Here is a 19,859-nt window from a genome sequence, read left to right on the forward strand (position 1 = left end):
TCAGTCCTACTGGTTGAGTCATGAATATGCACATATTCAGTCCATCCCAGGCATCGGAATAGTTGTTATGCTGGATCCTCTATATCATCTTTGTCGATGTTTTCTGTCATTCTGCTCTACCTTGTCCTTGTCTCCATAACAACCACCTCCAAACTACTCTGCATTTTCAGTGACAGCCTGGGTGCTGCTGGAGGTGAGAGGAGCTCCACAGTGACAACTACCACTGTGACTCTTCATTTAATTGACAGATAACACCGACAGGTGGGCTAGAGTGGGAAAATCAGAAAACTGAAGCCTACATGTGGGAAATTCATTATGCCTGTTTTTGTTTGTTTCAAACTAATCTTAACAATTTGAGGACTTGATATAGAAGTAGCCTATTAAATACTTCTTGGTCAAAACTGCTTGGGGAATCACAGGCACAGCTCTCGTATGGTTAAAGGTTGGACTTTCAGTGTGGGCCATAGTGACTGCAGGTTTTCAGTCTAAAAACCCTATATTAAAAACTGGCACTGCGGTTGGTCAACCAGCAGTGTTACCTCACACTTTTTTTTCTGAAACCCCAGAACCAGAAAACAATGTGACTATGTCCAACCAGTTCTTCCACACCCATGCTTCTACAGCATGTGCTGCAAATCTTCTCCAAGGACCCTGGCTGCTCATGATGGTTTTTAAAACCTATGCGATTAACACTAAAGCTGTGGTACATACAAATCATGACTCGTCATAATTCATCATAGGCTCAGACAAAGATTCAGCACATTATCCATACTTAAAACTTTGGCACCACTCCTTCATCACAACAAGCCTGTGGGGTATTCAGCAAGCTTAACGTTAAGATTCTGTTAGTGTGTTAAAGAAAGCTGAGGGAGGCTTCACTTAGGTAGGTTATTTGAAAAGCTTTATGCCAAAACAAGATGCCCTCCATCTGAGTTTCAGACCCCAGCAGTATGAATACTACACTGCCCCTGACAAAATGACTAATGGCACAAATTAAAAGCTAATTACAGCAGAGAACATTGTACAACAAAAGTAACATTAAGAACTAGTGCTTCATCCATGGTTGTGAAAGTTTTATCACAAATATCACACGTATTTGGTATGCAAATGTATGCACTTTTTCAAAATGGGAAAGTGTGACCTCAAAAGAACAACAATTTTGTCAGCCATGTTTAAAACATGGTTGTTGGGGTTAAGAGTTCTATGAACCGCACCACCTCAAAACTGTTTGTTTCCCAGTCGATTCACTTTGTCATGGCCTGTCCTCAGTGCTCCCATATGGGAATGAGAAAAGGTCTGGAACCATGCTGATCAACACCTTAGCTTGAAAGTCTGGCTAGAGGATATACTGCACTAAAACATTTCAATACTAGAAAAGACAGCCAGAGAAAAACATGCATCAAGGTGTAAGGGCGCACTGGTTACATGAGGCCACCCCCCACTGATCCAGTGTTTTTGACATCATCTATGACAGTTTCAAGGATTTTACAAGACAGCTCTCTTTTCTCCTTCAGGTGAGGTGCTGTCACCAAATGACGTAAAGTCTAGATATATTAACATAAGTGCAATCATCCTTTAAGGAGCTCTTCCCCTGTTCTATACATCTGCAAATCACTTCTAGGTTCAGTATCATAACCCTAAATTCACCTACAAATCAACTGGATGATTTAAGGTTGAATCACTCGATGCAAATCTACTGTTAAGTGAAATATATGAATGGGCTGCAAATTAAGGGAGAATTGACTCAGAACTACCACCGTGCAGTGACAATTAACGCTGACTTAAGTGAAAACAACAACTAAACACAGACCATCAAACACACTGTCTATGGTCTGGCCTAAAAGCATTAGCTACCACATATAGATGTGTGCATATTGTGTCTTCCTGCTATGTGTTGGAGGAAGGGTGGGATTATCAAAAATGCATACAGCAAAAACAGGCACAGATAAACCACAAATCAATTTGTATTAACCTGACTGTACTCAAAGCACTGCTGAGCATGTACTTTTTTTCCCTTCACATTTGAGCAAATGAGAAAAGGTTTAGCAAATCAATCATTCCTCATCTCATCTCTGTTTTTTATTCTCATGTTCCATTATAACTGTCAGTTAAAATACTGTAAAAGATCCTTTTATAATGGTTGAACTTTCTATACAGTCTGTAAAGGATAGACAGTGGAGTCAGTGTGCAAACAACAGTGTCTGTGTAAGCAGATAAACCTTCTCTGTTTTTAAGCTGAGAGAGCTCCAACACAAATTCAATATTCACAAAGAAAAGAATAAGAAACACGTGCTTCATGTGATGTTGTACAAAAGAAGAGAACTGAAGACAAAACATAAACATCAGTCTTTGAGTCAAAAAGGTTAAGTGACATGAACAGAAGCACCGACACAAGCATTTCTGAACAATGACACACTGTCACTGTTGTCCCAAAACACTAAATTAAGAAAGCTGAAGTTACCCCAATGTATAAAGAGCTCTCATTAACATGTAAGCCAGTCTGTCCGAGCATCCTGCTTAATTAGAGGGTGTCCTGTCAGTGCAGAAAGTCCCTTCTCCGAACACTTGACACACAAGACAGGAGATGATAATAATGATACACAGCCTGGCTTGTGACTCCCTCTCCTCAGCTTCTCCCTGACTTCACTTCATCTAATCTGTCCCCATACACAACCTTTTCTCTGTGGATCTCTTAAGTCCTCTGTGATCATCCTGTCCATCTGTGTCTCTGAGCCTGTCAGTATGCTAGCCAGTCCCTGCCATACTGGGCAGACAGCAACAGTTGTTGGACCCTTGAAAAGCAGGAAGAGGAGGGATGTAAAGAGTAAACCAAAAAAAATGTTGCTAACTACTTACAAAGCACTGGAGTGTCTCCGATCAGTGGTCAGGCAGACGAACGGGGGGAGAGAGGCACATGACAAATGTAGTCGAGATGAAGTCGGTGCATGAATGAGAGACAGGGAGGGAGGGAGGGAGGAAGAGCTTGAGCACTATGCAACGAGGGAGGGAGCAAGTATGAGAGTGACTGATGATGAGGAAGCCAAAACATAACAGAACAAAGACAGAGGGTAGGTGAGTGAAAGAAAAAATGGCTGGGACAAGTACAGGAGGGTGAGAATCTGATCAACTCGGCTTCTCACATTTAATGAGAGGGTGAAAGAAACAGAAAAAATACCTGAGGGGAAAATTAAGAAGAGTAAGAGGATGACTGACAGAGGAGAGGCATCGGATGGTCCACTCTCTTTAGCAGTGGTAATTCATGTTCAGTCCACATTAAGAACTCGTTGTTCAGAGAGACGATGAAAAGGAGAAGAAATGAGAGAATGAGGTTGAGCTGAATCCTCCCAGAAGGACTGAATTCCCAAAGAGACCTATCAGTTTCACGATGCCTCTTAACCTCACATTTTGCAGGCAGAGCCAGAGCAGAGCAGCTGTCATCCTCCATAGACATGGACCTGAGCACAGGCAACCTCGAGTACAAATTTAGTAGACATTTCAGTAGCCTAATGGTTTGTAGAGAGAGCAAGTCTAGACAGAGAAAATGATCTCCCCTTCAAAAACAAGTACTATTAAACATACAAGGCATGAACCAGTGAAGCCAATCAGCAGTCAGACGGGCATGATTTCTGTTTTTCTGGGAATTTGCTAAATAACAGCATTTGAACAAGTGTTACCCTCCTTGGGCCTGCAATTACACCCTGTGGCTAAAGAACCAGATAAAATGCCTTAACAGGGCTGTTCAATAGGAAAGAAACATGAACATGGAAAGAAAACTATATGATTTATTGTTTATATCTCTGTGGTTAATGGTTATAGCTCAGAGGCTGAGCTACAACTATATCCAAGGATTCAGGCAACTATTAAAAACGTCGATGTGACTGAAATATGATTTTGTAAAGAAATGTGTATTACATCAAACTGAATAGTATTTCTAACTGTATGAGTCACAACTTTCATTCTCTGAAAATGTTATTTTACAGAGAATCTCAATAGGAAATTTTCACAGAAGACATTTTGACTCATCAAAGCAGGAAAAGCACAAGTGAAATAAATTTCATTAACGACGGCTGTGTTCCATTAAGCAGCTCAACAATTTCAGTAATCTATGCCAATGTGCCAGCGTATTATTCATGTTAGCAACCTCACATGCTTTTCTTGCTATGATATACCAAAATGTCTATTTATAGCTAAAATGTTCTATTGACGCAGTCTCCTTTCCCCCACAGAAAACTTTCAGTTTTTCAACACAGCAATGCATTTGCTTATTCAAAGTCAAATTGAACTTATTTCTCTGCAAAGCTACAGCCTTAAGTACATTAGCATAATCAGCCTCGTCTATTTTCTTCCTTGTCCAAGTTGATGACCCACTTGCTGTATGAATGTTATAAATACACGTTTTTTATTAGAAACTTCATTTCTAGGTCAAGAAAAATGATTATCAATTTAATTTCTCTGATGTAAATAGAACTGCTACAGTATGACAACTTGGTGCAAAATATGCATTCAGTCTACAAGCTAGTAATTACACAAAATGGCTACCAAATTGGCAGATCTCTCCCCCCCACCCACACTTCACAGAGAGGAAAACATTCCCAGTGCATCTACTTCCTAACAGGAACTGCTCTATCAAAGGATATATGTGAATCGTTTGGACTTCAAGACAATTAAACAAGTCACATCAGATCAAGTTGATTCTGCTGCTAGTAACAAGCCTCAAGCACCTCTTTCCTTAGATGTCTGAGTTAAACCTATGTCAAGGCAGATAGAAGTATTTACTGTAGCATTCCCTGCAAACTCCAACATCTTCATGAGGACGCAGTGTCTTCAGTATGGTCATCAACTTGTGTGCAGCTCATGGGCCTGTCTAAAACAGCCCAAACTAAACAACATCAGAATTTCCACATCTAATACGCCTAGTTTCCAGTGTTGCCTCCATAGTTACTCATTCTTGCTAGACTTGCAAGACATTTGTTAGGTGGGTGCTATGGGTGACTATTTTACAATCAAAACAAATCTGAGGCATTCTGGCTGAAGGCTTCCAAGCTTTTATACAGCATTTGTAAGGATGAGGACAGCTGATGACTAGCAGCGTTTTCCAGTGTTTAGTCTCTGTAGCACAGCGGTACTAAATTAGCTTAAAGAGGCCATTTCCTATTGACCACAAAGGTACTATGCATGCAGATGTCAGTGCAGTTGGCAGATGATGTGGTGAGGCCTATGTGACCCCATCATCTGTGTTGAGATCTGGACCATATGTCTTCTACACTGCGGGTCCAGGGTCCAGATTCAGAATAAAAACAGGGCACTGGGGGTGGAATTATTCCAAGGACCCACAAGGGCATTGGTTATAAAGAGAGGACACGGCTGGTAGTTTATGAAACAGAAAGAGTGCAGCGTTAACTGTGGGCATTTTTATGAGGGGGTTACAATGTGCGTGAGATTTAAGTTGTCAATGAAATATGCCCTTTATGGCATGTACTTCATCATGTCATGAGTAAGCTATAAACATAAGTAAAGAATCTGAAAACTGATCCAGAGCAAAAGGAGAAAACCAAGAAAAGCTCTACCATACCATTGCTTAGACCCTTGGTTTCTAAGGATGATATCTGGAGGGATCATGTGGAGAACTGGGAAAAGGAAGAAGCATAAAGTCGGGGATGAGAAGCCAGTAAGATAAAAGTAATCGAAGGGGGATGGGATGAAGTTGAGCCAGAGGGTTGCCAGTAATTAGCCATCTGAACGTCCTCGTGAAAAACAGATAGCTGACACAAGCTGGAGTTTCTTGGGAGATGGATTGAAATAACACAGAGAGCATTTGTAGCCTTGGTGGTTGCTGATGCTCCTTTATCTCAGGGATCAGATTAAGTATAGCTCCATGAAAATATTACTGCTCTGTTCACTCCACGTGGCTGTGGGACACAGTGATGACATTGTATTTTGCTCAAGAATAAATTTTATACTCCAGATAAATAAACACATGGGTTATGGTGAACTGCAGATGGATGACTTAAATGCTGTAACTACAATGGTTCATAACAGGAACTGTTAATAGGGGTTGAAAAATATCAACTGTCTATTTTAGAGATGTTACAGAATTCCAAATAACAAAATGAAAAGATGACAGAAAAATCCAAATGATTTCCGTCCATTTCACTGGGGCAGGTGTGCCTGTGAGTTGTGTATCTTCAGTGACTTCTGAATCTCATGAGTCAACTGTCAGATCACTTCCACAAAAAAATGCCTATGGTTAGACGCCATTATGTATGGCCAACATGCCATTAAGGTTTTACTGCCTTTTATCTGTTAATGTGCGCTATGTGTTTGTATGTGAGGCGCTACTCCTTGCATAAATGTCACTGTCATGTGTGCATTCACACACACAAACACCACTGAATCCTCACCACCAGCTGTTTTTCATCACTGCCCTCACACATATGTTGGCATATCTCCCGCTTTGTCATCCTCATCCATCCCCCTGTTCATCAGTGAGTGACACCATTCCTCACTCGCATTCTTATTTTCCCAACTTGGAATGACAGGGACCATAACAGGACCATCCATACCGCTGTCCTTCACTATCAGCTGCCCTACCTTCAGGTGGGAGGACTCAGCCAATAGCAGTTTTGTCACTATAATGACTTCTTTCTACATGTTGTTTCCGCAGCAATAAAGTCAGTGAAGGATGTGAGTCTTGACCCATTCTTCTTTCTCAATGGCAATTTACCTAGAACTTCAATATATCAATTTTCTTACTGAGTTCTGGGATCATAAAAATCTATTTTAATGACCTTATTAAAGTGGAAACAAGAGAAGGCTATCAATCAGTGTTTGAAATGACTCATGACTCATTCAGGGAGTGAAGCTGGGTTTATACTTGACGTACAGGGTTGACAGATTTCCCGCCATTGAGTGCAGATAGTTTGGTAATGTGTGTCTAAAGCTATGCCGTACCCCCTTGACACACAACTACAAATCCCCCTCGATTCTAAGTAAGAAATGAAAGACAGCAGGCTGTTAGAGTGGAGAAAAACAGCTTCAAATGTCTGGGAATGAGAGACCAAAAAAAAAAAAAAAAAAACTACTGTACACATTTTTCCGAGAAATTCCTGCATCAAACAATCAGCTTCCTGACCCTCAGTGGAAACATGGAGCCGTTTTAGCTTTCGGATCACGACTCCAGCAGGCACAATTTAACAAGAGGCCAGTATGAGCTCCAGAATCTATGGAGAAATAGAAGAATGTCATAGTAATCTATCTCCAACCCCAGTGGAGGGGAAAAGGATGAAGAAACAGTTGAGATCCTTGGCTTGGTTTTGCCCCAAGCCAGTGCTATTCCTTTTTCGACCTTGCCAGTGGACCAGTAGGGATGTCGAGTTCACTTGTGTTCTGAGCCCATCCAGAGCCATTCCAGATAAGGAGCCGGTCCAGGAGGAAAACGTTTTCCAACGACAAAGGATGGCAGGGATGAGATAAGGCAGGGCCACTTTCATCAAGAAGACACCAGGAATAGAAGAAAGTAAATGGCACAGAGAGTGACGGAAAATGAAGCATTTTAATGTCAATAACACCACATTTTGTTTTTAGGTTTAGGCAAAAACAGGGAAAAATAGGTCTCAAATTCAAGTAATTTTTTATCCAGGACAGGAATGCTGTCCTTTGGCATATACTGACAGTTCCAGATTAAGCTTTGAGACCATTTTCTGCTTTTTCATATCCAGTGGAAATGTCTGGGAAGAACAACACAGGGTTGTTGTTCCGCCACAAAATGTTCCAAGTTTTACTCTCCCCTTGTCTTTCAATGCTATCAGTGCAAAGCCTTCTGCTGCTTTTTCAATCTGACCTCCTTCTTCAGCTGCATAGCAAATAATTACTAACAGGATCAAAGCATATGAAAGGGCCTCTGCGTCAGTGAGGTTGAGCTTGGGGAGCCGAGTGACTGAAAGCGATAAAGGCAAAGCACTGAATTGTTTTTCCCTCTATGTGCTGCACTGGAGTATCTGAGCTCTGCAATTAATACTGGTGGAAGTGTGAAGCTGTCTAAATGATTCTAAGGTTAATCAATTTCTGCTGGTGATTTTTTGAAATCAGTTATTTTCCAGATTTTGACATTTGCAATGACTATATTCTTAGGACAGCTGATGTCTCTGACTAGGAAGAATCATTTAGTCATGTCATTCATGGAACGATTGAAAACAGCCAGGAAAATGGCTGGAAATGTCCTTCCTCAAGCAAAAACTGTTATCTGTAAGCTGCTCATCACGTCTCACTGAATCACTGAAACAGTTACATGTGCACATCTACTGTGGAAGCACAGTACACAACAGTTAAAAGGGCCCTTGGCTTAGTTGGTAATATGTGCCAGCAGCCGAGTTGGACTCGGACAATTTGGTGCTTGACAAGTGTATGTGGATGCTTTCAGACAGTCAATAAATGTACATTGGTGCTTCTTTCCTGTAAGTGGTGAGTATGCACTCTACGTGCTTGAGAGCCAAGGGTCTTGCAATCAAGCTAAGAGGTTGGTGACATGCAATACCACTGTCTTGTGCCCACATACTGTACATCAGCATGACAAACTGACAAGATGCAGTTCACTCAGTGGGTGGCTCGCTAGTAAAACCTAGGGGAGAATGATGAAATGCATTCCAGGATAAGATTTTAGAGCACGGTGTGTGAGTGACACATGGACAGGCTTGATTTAATCACAGACTGTGCCTTTATCCGCATGTCAAGTAGGGAAAAACAGTATTTATGAAGTGTTTCAGAGATGGACTTGGACACTCTCAGATTCCTATAGGAGATGGCACAGAAGAAAATCCTTGAAGAAACATCAGTTTTAGTGCTATTGAATGGTAATTATTTTTAAAAGTAAAAGCAATGCCCTGTGCTTTATTTCAGCCTACAGCCTGTTTTTTAATACCAACATCAGTAAGTTAAGAGTGCAGGGATTGAAGCAAAAAATCTTCTGCCTGATTTTCTTTTTTTTTTCCAAGCAGACACTTCCCATAGGTTTTTGTGTAAAAAAGGCAGCTGAAAAAAGGCAGACAGTGTGTACACACCCTTAGCCTTTAACACCTGCCAGTAGGTAAAATTATGAGATTTGAGCACCACCCCACACATAACCACTGCTGCTGTTTTCTAATGCAGTCACGTTTTTGTCATTACTGCCATGCTGAATTCTCTTGTGGCAAACCATGTAAAACACATGCCCGGAACCACAAACTAAAAGGCTTACCTTTCTCCCCAGATTCACAGAACCAAACCCATCTCCATTTTTTTTTTTGACAGTTTTATTGATCTCCAATACATCAGAGGCTTCCTTCAGTAAAAGCACATCCATGCTAGCTAACTTGACATCAGCCTCAGAAAAGAGAGAACACAAGCCTACATGGTCTGTTTTTTTATCTTTTCGTGACCTGAAGGATAGTTCTACTTTATCATCTTAACAAAGTTAAGGCTACGTGGAAACTCATCACTTTTCCCTTCAGATCTACACTCATTTCATACATGGCCTCCCTGAAATACAACTGATGGAAATATGTCATAGCTCTGGAATAACAATAAACATCATTATCCATGTATAACTTGACGTTAGTATTAATGGATTTTATTCTACTTCATCTGACATCTCACCTCAACATTGCTCAGTTTTCCCAAACATAGACATAAATGCAAACAAAGTCAATAGAAATATGTAAATGGAATTGCTCTAGGCCAGGGGCCGGCAACCTTAAATACTCAAAGAGCCATTTGGACCGTCTCCCACAAGAAGAGAAAACACCCGGAGCCACAAAACCCTTTTGACATCTAAAATGAGGATAACACTGCATATATCGTTTTTTTAACCTGTATGCTATGTATAAAAATCTATAGTGTGTTGCATTTATGAAATCAATGAACTGCTACAGAGAACACGAAATTTTATTTCTGTATGTAATAAAAACATTTTGAACTCCAAACAAAAGACGCTTGGTTGATGCTTACTTTCAAACAAAATACTCAGTGTCTATTTGAGTGCTCCTCGTATTTATGAAATAAAAATCCAAACTTAAATTATCCACCTGCAGCGAACCCAAAATGCCGTGTGCTTTCAATTTATCGTGTGTACTGGAGCGTTCAGTCAGCTGTCAACCTGAAAATGTTGCCGCCGGGTGTCGCACATCGGCGGTTGTGGCGCATATTTTGAGCGACAAAAAATTTAAAAACGTTTTATTTTAATGTTACAAGATCACCATAATCTTCAAATTTAGAATTACATTAAAAACGAACGAACTAAAAGAAAAATACATTTAAATTAAATACTCATTTATTTAAGTCACAGGGAGCTACAGCAGAGGGATGAAAGAGCCACATGCGGCTCTGGAGCCGCAGGTTGCCGACCCCTGCTCTAGGCTGTTCAAACGGAGGGAAAGATATGTACAACTAAGGTAAAAATGTTTTAAGTTGAGCCAAAAAAAAAACTTAGCACTTGTTCAGAGATGAATGTGCAGAAGGAACAAAAATGAGAGGTACTGGAAGAAAAAATTTAGGAATTTCTGGTAAGTCTGTAAATAACTCTAAGTTGAAACAAAAAAATATGGAGCAGGGGAAAAGAAGCGGGGGTAAACAGTCGTAATGCTGGCATGCTTGAGAAGCTAAAGGTTATGGATCTTATAGCCTTAATCTAAATCTGAGTCTTTGTTGTTTAGAGAGGTGTTCACATAAATAAATACTAACCAAACTGTCCTTGGCTATGGGAATAACAGGTTGAGCGGTATTAAAAAGTCTCATCTGCATCTTTTCTTCAATTGTTTTTAACAACAGCAATGCCATAAACCTGTTATCTAAAGCAATTCATGTCTAGTGTATGGAATTATCCTCTGATGAGATTCTTAAGGGGGAGTATGATTCATTTTTCCTCTCCTGAACTTGAGACAGATATTACATTAGATTACATTACAAGTATGTCACCGCTATATATAATTTACAAGGTAATTTAACACAAGCTACAGTGCTTTTACTTCTCAAGAGCACAGCGATGATTTAAATTGAATATTTCACGCGGCCATTTGATCCTATTAAATAGTTAGAAAGACAAAAACTGCAGAATCCCTGCCATTTTAAGGACAAAGGACGGCATCAGAAAGCCACGACTACAGATCCGCTTTGGCACATTTCACTGAAACAGAGGAAGGCATCATGTCATAAAATATTCAGGAGAGAGGGATATTTGATAGTCTAACCCCAGCTGAGAACACAAAGTGGTGCGAGTGATGAAATGGTACAATATCAATCTGTGACCGTAAAATACAGAGTCATGGTTTAAGTATGAACACATGGAAAGGCTCAAAAATCCATCATCTAACAGGGCAACCATGTATGGCCGCTGTATAAGAAAATGAGGAGCTACCAAAGGGTCCAGGGCAAGTTCAGAGACGTCAAGGAGGACTATCAGTATGAATAGTTTATATTCAATAGTATGCCTGGTGTGCACTCAGTCTTTACTGTCCCTTATCTGGTCTCATTACCTACAGATCCGGCTACTGTCTGCACTGCAATAATCCAAAATTAAACAGTTTGGGAGGGGGGCCGCTGCAACAAAATCTCATCAAAAGCAAAAGAGAGTTCTTAATTTAAAACAGTTTGGAACAGCTTCTGTATATCTGGAGATGGGCAGCAAAATATCCAACAAAATACAGTACACAGTTTGTTCCTGAATGTGTGTGGGTCTTTTGTTTTCTTCCGTTTTTGTCTTTATTTCTCTGTTTTTTTAAGATTGTTCTAATTTCTTTCTTTCTCTTTGTGTCAAATTTATTCAGTCAGCAGTGTTGTGACAGTTGAGTAATGATGACATGTCCGTGAGCAAGTCACTCAGCTTTTGCCAAGTTATTTTGTCTGTCATCTTCTTCAGGCATACGCAACTAAAGGAGGAGATCTAGCTGCATGCAATACAAGCACATAGCCACAGCAGTGGGAGAGCACTAAGCAACGGTTACCTTAGGAACCACTGTGGTATGCACAGTGTCACCCCTGCCTCATTTGGACACAGGATCACCGCTAATTAAATTAACAAGACTTACCACACCTGTAGCCTGTCAACAAAAGTAATACTTCAGAAGAAAAACAGCTGAGCCTCATTATCGTTGTGGTACTGTATTCATATTCTAATAAACTTTGGGTAAAGGCAAATCTGTTACTACATTTTAGTGTGTGCTTGCCACCCTCCTGCTTTCCTTCACACCTCCCCTGTCTCGATGTAACCCCGTCCAGTATATAAACCTAAACATAACACTAGAGGTGGGAGCAGAAATCTGTGATTTTCCATAGCAAACATGGCAAACAAAAAAAAAATGTACACTGTCATTCCTGTACTGGACGCCAATGAGATCTAGAATCTTGTTTTAAAGTAAATTAACAAAACTTCTTGGAGCATCTTGATGCAGAGTGATGTTTTTCATCCACATGTTTGATTGTGATTCACCTTCCACTTTCTGCGTGATCACAAATTTACCAAAGTGTGAGGTCAAGTCTGTATGTTTGTTATTCAACATTCTGTTTGCCTTGCTAGAGACTAGAGAGAAACTGTTTAATAAATTTAGCCTCTGGAAAAAAGCCTGCAACAAAAAGTACTACTGACTCCTCAGTTATACAACATTTACTTAAAAAATCGGAAACTTAATCTGTCAAATATAATGATCCATTTGTCAAATAATCCTCCTTTATATGGTCCATTTCAGATGAATACAATACAGGAAAAACACATATTTGGCCGATGACATTTGATGACATGACACTTTTATAAGCATCAGCCTTAACTAATGATTTTATGATTTATAGGACTGGGTGAATAGATGTACAATGTTAAACTGGCACGAACACAGGGTGTTCACAAGGTGAGTCATTATTTGGAATAATAAAAGCTTTAACAGCAGTGCTATCATTATAGCCATGATTCAGTGGGTACAATAAGCCACTAGTAACTTGCTGTCATCTGAAAACGTAAGCACGATTGCCCGTCCTTCTTGATAAGCCTGAAGACGTGTGTATTTAAAGTGCAACTTAAAACAACTGACTACAAATATGTGCCATTTGGTAGACACTCTCTCCACTTTGAGAGATCCCCCCCAATACAAACTTATACATGCATCACGTTACCTGAAGACAAAATTTTCTGATTTTGATCAGACTTCTGCAAAATTTCTTTTTTTTTTTTGCACACTAGCTGAGCATCCTGTTCCTCTGCAAGCCGTGAACATTTTCAAAAAAAAGCTCTATAGCTGCATTCCCTGGAAATGAACACTCTCTCTGGATCAACTTTCATGACAAGGGCACATTTTTGAGAGAAATTAATACCTTAAGCAAAGACAATGGGTTCCTGTAAACAACAGTTGGGAGAGGTGAACAGACGAAGAGGGAGGGATGGCAGGAAAGAGACAGGAGCGCCATGATTGTTAGGTACAGAATAATGCCCTCTGCATAAACCACTCTTGTTGGCTTCCTGCTCTGGGCTGATTGCAGCAGCTCTCTGAGGGCCTGTCTTAGACTAAATAGATGATAAGAACTTGTGAAGGACTCTCAGAGAAAGACAAACACACAGCAAGAGGGATAGAGAAAAAAAAGGCGTAGACGTAGAGATGCAAAGACAATGGGGGAATACAAAGAGGAAGGATAGAAGAGGGGAAACCCTCATGTGCAGTACTATGGTGCAAACATCATTTAAAAACCAGAAAATAAAAACCATTTCCAGGCCTGTAAACAAGCATGATGAAATGGATGACATTTCATCACACACGCTTGCAGTTCTGAATTTCAAGTTAGAGAAATAGATTTCAGAATAATCTATGCCATCACCATGAATCCAGGATAAGTCAAATAGTGTCAAATAGCTGGATCCGCCTTTGACATTCAAATAGCAGTGAATATATATTCCATAAGTGGGAGAGGCAAATACAGGTATTGAGAAAAAAATGGTGAGATTGCATGTCAGAGTCATTATGTTGCCTCCTAAATAGCCATTAAAAAGTCACCTGGCTGTCTTCAAGCTGAATACTTCGGCCCTTCTGAGTGCTACAGATGTGATGACTGATTCATCATAAAGCGCAGCAAGGCATCAAAATCCATCAGCACTGCTCCCAATGCATAGAAATGAAGTCATTAGAAGAGTGAGCACAGGCAATCCCTGCTGCGTTTTATAGCCTCGTGTCACTCACTTCTATTTACAGGATGTTAGTCCAAATTAGCCCTTTGAAGTGCAATTCGTAATACTCACTGGGTACCAAATAATGAGGGAAGTCACTGGTAGCTCCGCGGTGGATCACCATGAAAGCAGGATCAAGAATTTGAGCAGCACTGTACATACAATCTAACAGGGCAGTGTGGAGAACGAAAACAGGTCCTCTGATGATAGGGCTCGCAAAAGATGAGTTTGCAAAGGAAGATGCTGCCAGATATTTTTAGACATTATATGTCTTTGCTTCAGGTCTGTCAAGAAAGAAGACAATCTAGCTGGGAAAGGCATAAACAAATGCAGCGCTTTTCTGTATCCTCTCATTAATTTAAATGCTAAAAGAATTGCCATCAGCTAATTGTATGAGAATGAGTAACTTAACATTTCCACACTAAAATCATAGCTACTTCTTTATGGAAAATGTTTAACTGTAATTAGCTCCAGAACAGCTGAGAAAAAAAATGTTTGCTATTAGTGTGCATGTACTCTCTGTATAAATCTGAAGCATTGTAATCTGTTAACTTCAGACACAGCGCAAATTCTGTTTTGGGAAAGCCTCTTTATACACGCTTGGTCGCTTCGCTCTGGCCTGAAGAGGTGCACTCTCATGGTCGACCATGTATGCCAGTCTGCTGAGAAATATTTTAACTCTAACCAGCCTTGCATTCCATCAACAGCTGAGTTTGTGAGAGACATGCAGCAACAGGACGCCACAACGCTGCCAGAACCATGGATCAGGCGATGAAGGCTTTAAGAGCTGTATCACATTGCAACCTGACAGGGTTTGGGGATTCATAACAATGCAGCTCTGGACTGCTGTGAATTTTTGCCTCTGAAATGTCACGATGAGCTTCCAAAACAGCAGTTTGCCATGTGGCATTTCTTTTTAATACAGGGAATAAACTACATTCTTTGTGTGACTTCAGGGCTAATCAGGTTTTAAGATCTAGATCTTGAGTTACAGGCATATAGACCAAGTGATAAGAACTAAAAACGCAGAATAAGGCAAAACTGCGTTACCCAGTCATCTCAGCGAGCCACGAATCACGCAGTTTCATTATCTTATGATTTAATGTCACTGTAGACGAAGAAACAAAGCCGCTGTTGCAAGTTACAGCATAGAACCACAATTAATGATTCTTTAACTGAGCAGCCAGATGCAGTAGCCTGCATCTTGAGGAAAAGATGAAACAGACCCATACAAACAATCAATGATAATGTGAACTGCAATTTCTGGAATTTATCTGGAAAATAACCGCACTCTCAGGCTGGTAAATAAGAGGACATATTAAATTATTTGCTTCCAGAATACCTTTAGTTTCTCAAGCAGAGACTGAAAGCACATCGGATGGTCTTCACACACACACTCATCCATGACATCCCCAAAACAAAACAAAACAAAACAAAACAAAACAAAACAAAACAAAACAAAACAAAACAAAACAAAACAAAACAAAACAAAACAGCACCGCTGTTTTTGAAGATTGTAGTTTTTCCATAACTTTTTCCTTGCTACACCCTCATTCCTTCCTCTTCCCCTTTGATCCTTGAGGTATGCACTTCTTGACAAGTTCAATTTAGAGCATTCAGGCAGTAGTGGGTGGAGAAACAGAGGTGTGGATGAAGTACACAACTCATAATGGATATTCAGGAATGCAAGAGGGGCGCAGGCTAAAACTTCTCTTGAAGATAGAAAAACATGATCTTTATGATTCAGTAAACAAGACAGGAGTGTGAGCAGCGATCATGTTTTAAAATCAGACTTGGATGGTTTGAAATAACATTTTAATGGCCATTCCCCTTAAAGTAGGCTGTAGTATAGAACTTATACAAGTGTAATACAGAAATGTTAAATTTACAATTGTCACTTAATAAAACTCCTTCAGTGCATTCAGTACTTCATCTGGGATTCACCTTATTTTGCACCAGGTTTCTTTTTCACCTCCATGAGATGCTAAATGAGGTATTATACTTCTGGTCAATTTTTAACCCTGTCCCACTTTTCTTTCCTAAAATAGTTTCCACTTTTTCCCCCATCTCCCTGCCAAGCTCTCTAAAATCTAATTTCATTTTGGCCATTTGGCATTTGAAGACAGATTTGGCTCTGTGGGCCTCCTGGCAAGAGGTAACACACACCATTTCCAAAGAAAAGGGACAGGCAATCAGTCCATGGACAGAAAGTTATTACCTTGTGATACGGGAAGGAAACAATCTTAGCTTTTGTGAGATGCCACAGAGGAGCTTACGTAACATTTTTACATATCAGTCCTGATTCCTCTAGAAACAAAAGCAGTCTTCGGGGTCAGCTTTCTCTCGGGGTTCCATGGGGATATGTGGTTACGTGCTACATCCCTTTTCATTGTTTGTAGTCACAAACTGACAAAAATATATTTCATATTCGTTTTAATTATTTAGTCTGCCTCTGGCCATTCACTTAAATAAGGCATTTAGCTGCTGGTGTGACTTGCAGTTATGATCCTCAGCACTGACACTTACCTTTGTGGAAAGAATGAAAGAGCTTTAAGTGTTTGGATTGAAGGGTTTCATTTGCTGTATCCACCATCATCCCTGAATGAATATTTCAAATCTCCCTTTGATGATGATAACTATCATAACATCAGCGCTACTGTACCTTATCAAATGAGGGTCACAGACTTCTGCTAAAATTATACACTTCCATTTTCCACTCTTCTCTTACTTTATGCCTAAGTTTGCATCTCAACCCAAATGATCACTAGTTACATTGTACATGCTGGGAAACAAAAATAGTTTATTTTTATGCCGTCCGGGCTATGATGAGGTTATATAACACATCTTTAGCAGCAGAAAAAATTCTTTGGAGAGACAACGGTAATCACAATATCTTGCATCCAGAGCTTTCAACCTTAACAAGCCTGATTTTATAATGCTATCCTCACAGAACGAGTACAGAACCAAAGAAGGTGCATGTTTCCTCCAAAAATCCCCTGAGATATCATTGTGTCTTAATTATCTCTCATTCTTTCCCAGTTACACAGCATCAGTGTCAACATCTTGATGACATCACCACTTCAAGTCCCCCATCTGGTTTCTGCCCTTGCCAGCGACACGCTCATTTTTCAAAACTGTCCATCTCTATTATAAAAATAACCAGTCATGTCATGACGGCTTGAGCTGAAATTTGATTGATGAACAGAACTTTCCTGATTCTTTATTTCTTTGGCGGTCATGCCAATAAGGTAGCCATTAGTTTCCTTTATACAACACCTTGCTGAAGTTCTCAACTAAAACCACTAACTAACTTCCTGCTGCTGACATGTAGCACTGTTACTTTTTTTAATCCCCAAAAGACATACATACGGAACAAAAAACTTCTGATGGATTACTGTGATGGATTACTATTATATTATACATATACATGATTTATTTCTTACATTATAACATGCAAGCTGCATGCAGCTGACTGATCCCTGCAATTCCACATAGTTAGCCTTTGTTAAACTAGAAGGTTTGAAAAAAAAAACCCCAAAAAAACCAAAAACAAAGCCTAAATAGCACGAGCACAACTGGCTCACTTGGGTAGCGTTAAATTTAATTGCATGCACTTAGGTTAACTTTAGCTGGAATCAGTCTAATTCAAATCTTAAAAATCCCAGGACTGACTCTGCTGAAGAGGACTGCAGATACCAGCAACCAGAAGCTTTATGGAGATGTTAAGCCCCTGACTATCAGTTTTTGTATAATTCTTCACGTGGGAATGGATATTGTTGGATTAACAAAAAGTACAGACAGCAGGTGACCATGCTGATATTACCTTAGGGGTTGACTGATCCTTTGAGGTGATCTATCATCACATATTGCTCTCTCCCCTTGTATCTCTCATTCTCAGGTCCTTGGTTGACTGCGCTACATGCATACAGATTGCACATTATTCTGCATGAAATGGGCCAATTTAGAGTGCAAATGATCAATAACAGAGCACATGTGCGGGGTAAGGGCCAAGGAGTGGACTCTCATAGATCGAGGGTACCAAATGTGCTGTACACCAGAGATGAAAGATTACCTATTAGCTCAGAGGCTCCATTTTCATACTCATCAATAATGCATGTAGTATAGATGCTTGACTTTCCTGCTAACTGACCAACTGGTTTGCATTATTTGCCGTGAAGGAAATATGTATGTATGGGAAGTGGAAGGTCAGTATTAAGAGTATTCCCCTGAAAATCGACTCCACACACACACACACACACACACACACACACACACACACACACACACACACACACACACACACAATCACACACACACACACACACACACACACACACACACACACACACACACACACACACACACACACACACACAAACGTTTTTCAGAGTCAGGTAATACATTAATGAATTTATCTGATTCTACATTAGTTGAAGCTTTATGTGCCATTGTTCTCTTAAAGAGTTGATAATGCTTGAGTTAATTTGAATATATCTATCTTTCTGAAAAATTAATGGCAAGTTTAGTCACGGAAAATATGACATGACTACATAATTCACTAAAGTAGTCATGTCATATTTCTCAGGGTGTGAAAGCCAGAAATTTGTTTCAAATAAGCAACAAATAAACAAGAAGAAAAATCTATTTTTCTTAAATGTAAAAAGAGTTTTCAATGTGTAAGTGAGCTTAAAACTGGCGTTTATGCTTCATGTGAGGGGTAAAGGGAAGCATGATGGATGTTAAGTCCCGACAGATGTCAGAAGTCTAGTACAGAGGAAGGCATTCACCCCACCCTTCAAGTTTCTGAGAACTGGCATGTAAACACAGCTGAAAAAACACGCAAAACAGGGTGGGATGAACAGGGCCTGGCTGGGTGTAGAAAAGTCACAACAAGGCAAGATTACATACGTCTAAGCTGATGACAATGGTCAGTAATTACACTGGTCTGAACCAGTATTTTCATATGCTAAGGGCTTAATAAGAGTGTGACAGAGGGATTATACAGTAACTCTGTAGTCTGTGGAGACAGGAGGCAGTTTTTACTTAAACCTACCCATCCCTCTATGAAAATCCATGTGAGTTCTCTTCTGGGGTCCAATGTTTACATGGTATCATACACTACTTTTTACAGAGCCCCTTGCCCCTGAAAACCTCCTTTTAGTACAACAAGATTATACAAATTCACCAACTGCATTCAACCGGATCGCTCCTGGGTTGTCAATAAACCTGGTGTGCCATAATGTGTGTTATAATGGGATTCTAATAGCAGCTAAATCCCCTCAAAATTGACAGGATGATAAATCCCTCGCAGGCAATGTTCTGTCACTTCTTAATCTGGCCTTGCAATACTGAGTGACATCAATCATGCATTAGTTTCTGTGTGCATGTCTGTGCACACACAACCTACCTGTTCAATTAAAAAAAAAATAGCTGCAAGAAATGCTTTGAAAACTGCACAATGCAAACTGTAGATGGCAAAACTTTTAGAGTTCGCTTATAGTTTTACATGCTTCACATTTTCTACACACTTTTACTGGCAGTCTTTCCAAACTTTGCCACAGGCGATCAAAAATATGAGTCTCAGAGGACCCAAGAGTGCTAACAAAGAGATTTTAGCTTGAATTCAATAGATTAAGCCCTGCAAGAGGCATATAGACATGCTTCTGAACAGCTGTAAACTAGACAG

The 19,859-nt window shown here is 40.0% G+C and overlaps 1 protein-coding gene across 2 annotated transcripts in view; it reads right to left on the minus strand.

Moving 5' to 3' along the window:
* peak1 (pseudopodium-enriched atypical kinase 1) overlaps positions 1-19,859 on the minus strand; it is a 96,876-nt gene that overhangs the window by 52,283 nt on the left and 24,734 nt on the right. The gene's annotated exons all lie outside the window — the stretch shown is intronic.

The sequence above is a fragment of the Toxotes jaculatrix genome, chromosome 5, assembly GCF_017976425.1.
Source record: "Toxotes jaculatrix isolate fToxJac2 chromosome 5, fToxJac2.pri, whole genome shotgun sequence".
NCBI classification, from domain to species: domain Eukaryota; kingdom Metazoa; phylum Chordata; class Actinopteri; family Toxotidae; genus Toxotes; species Toxotes jaculatrix.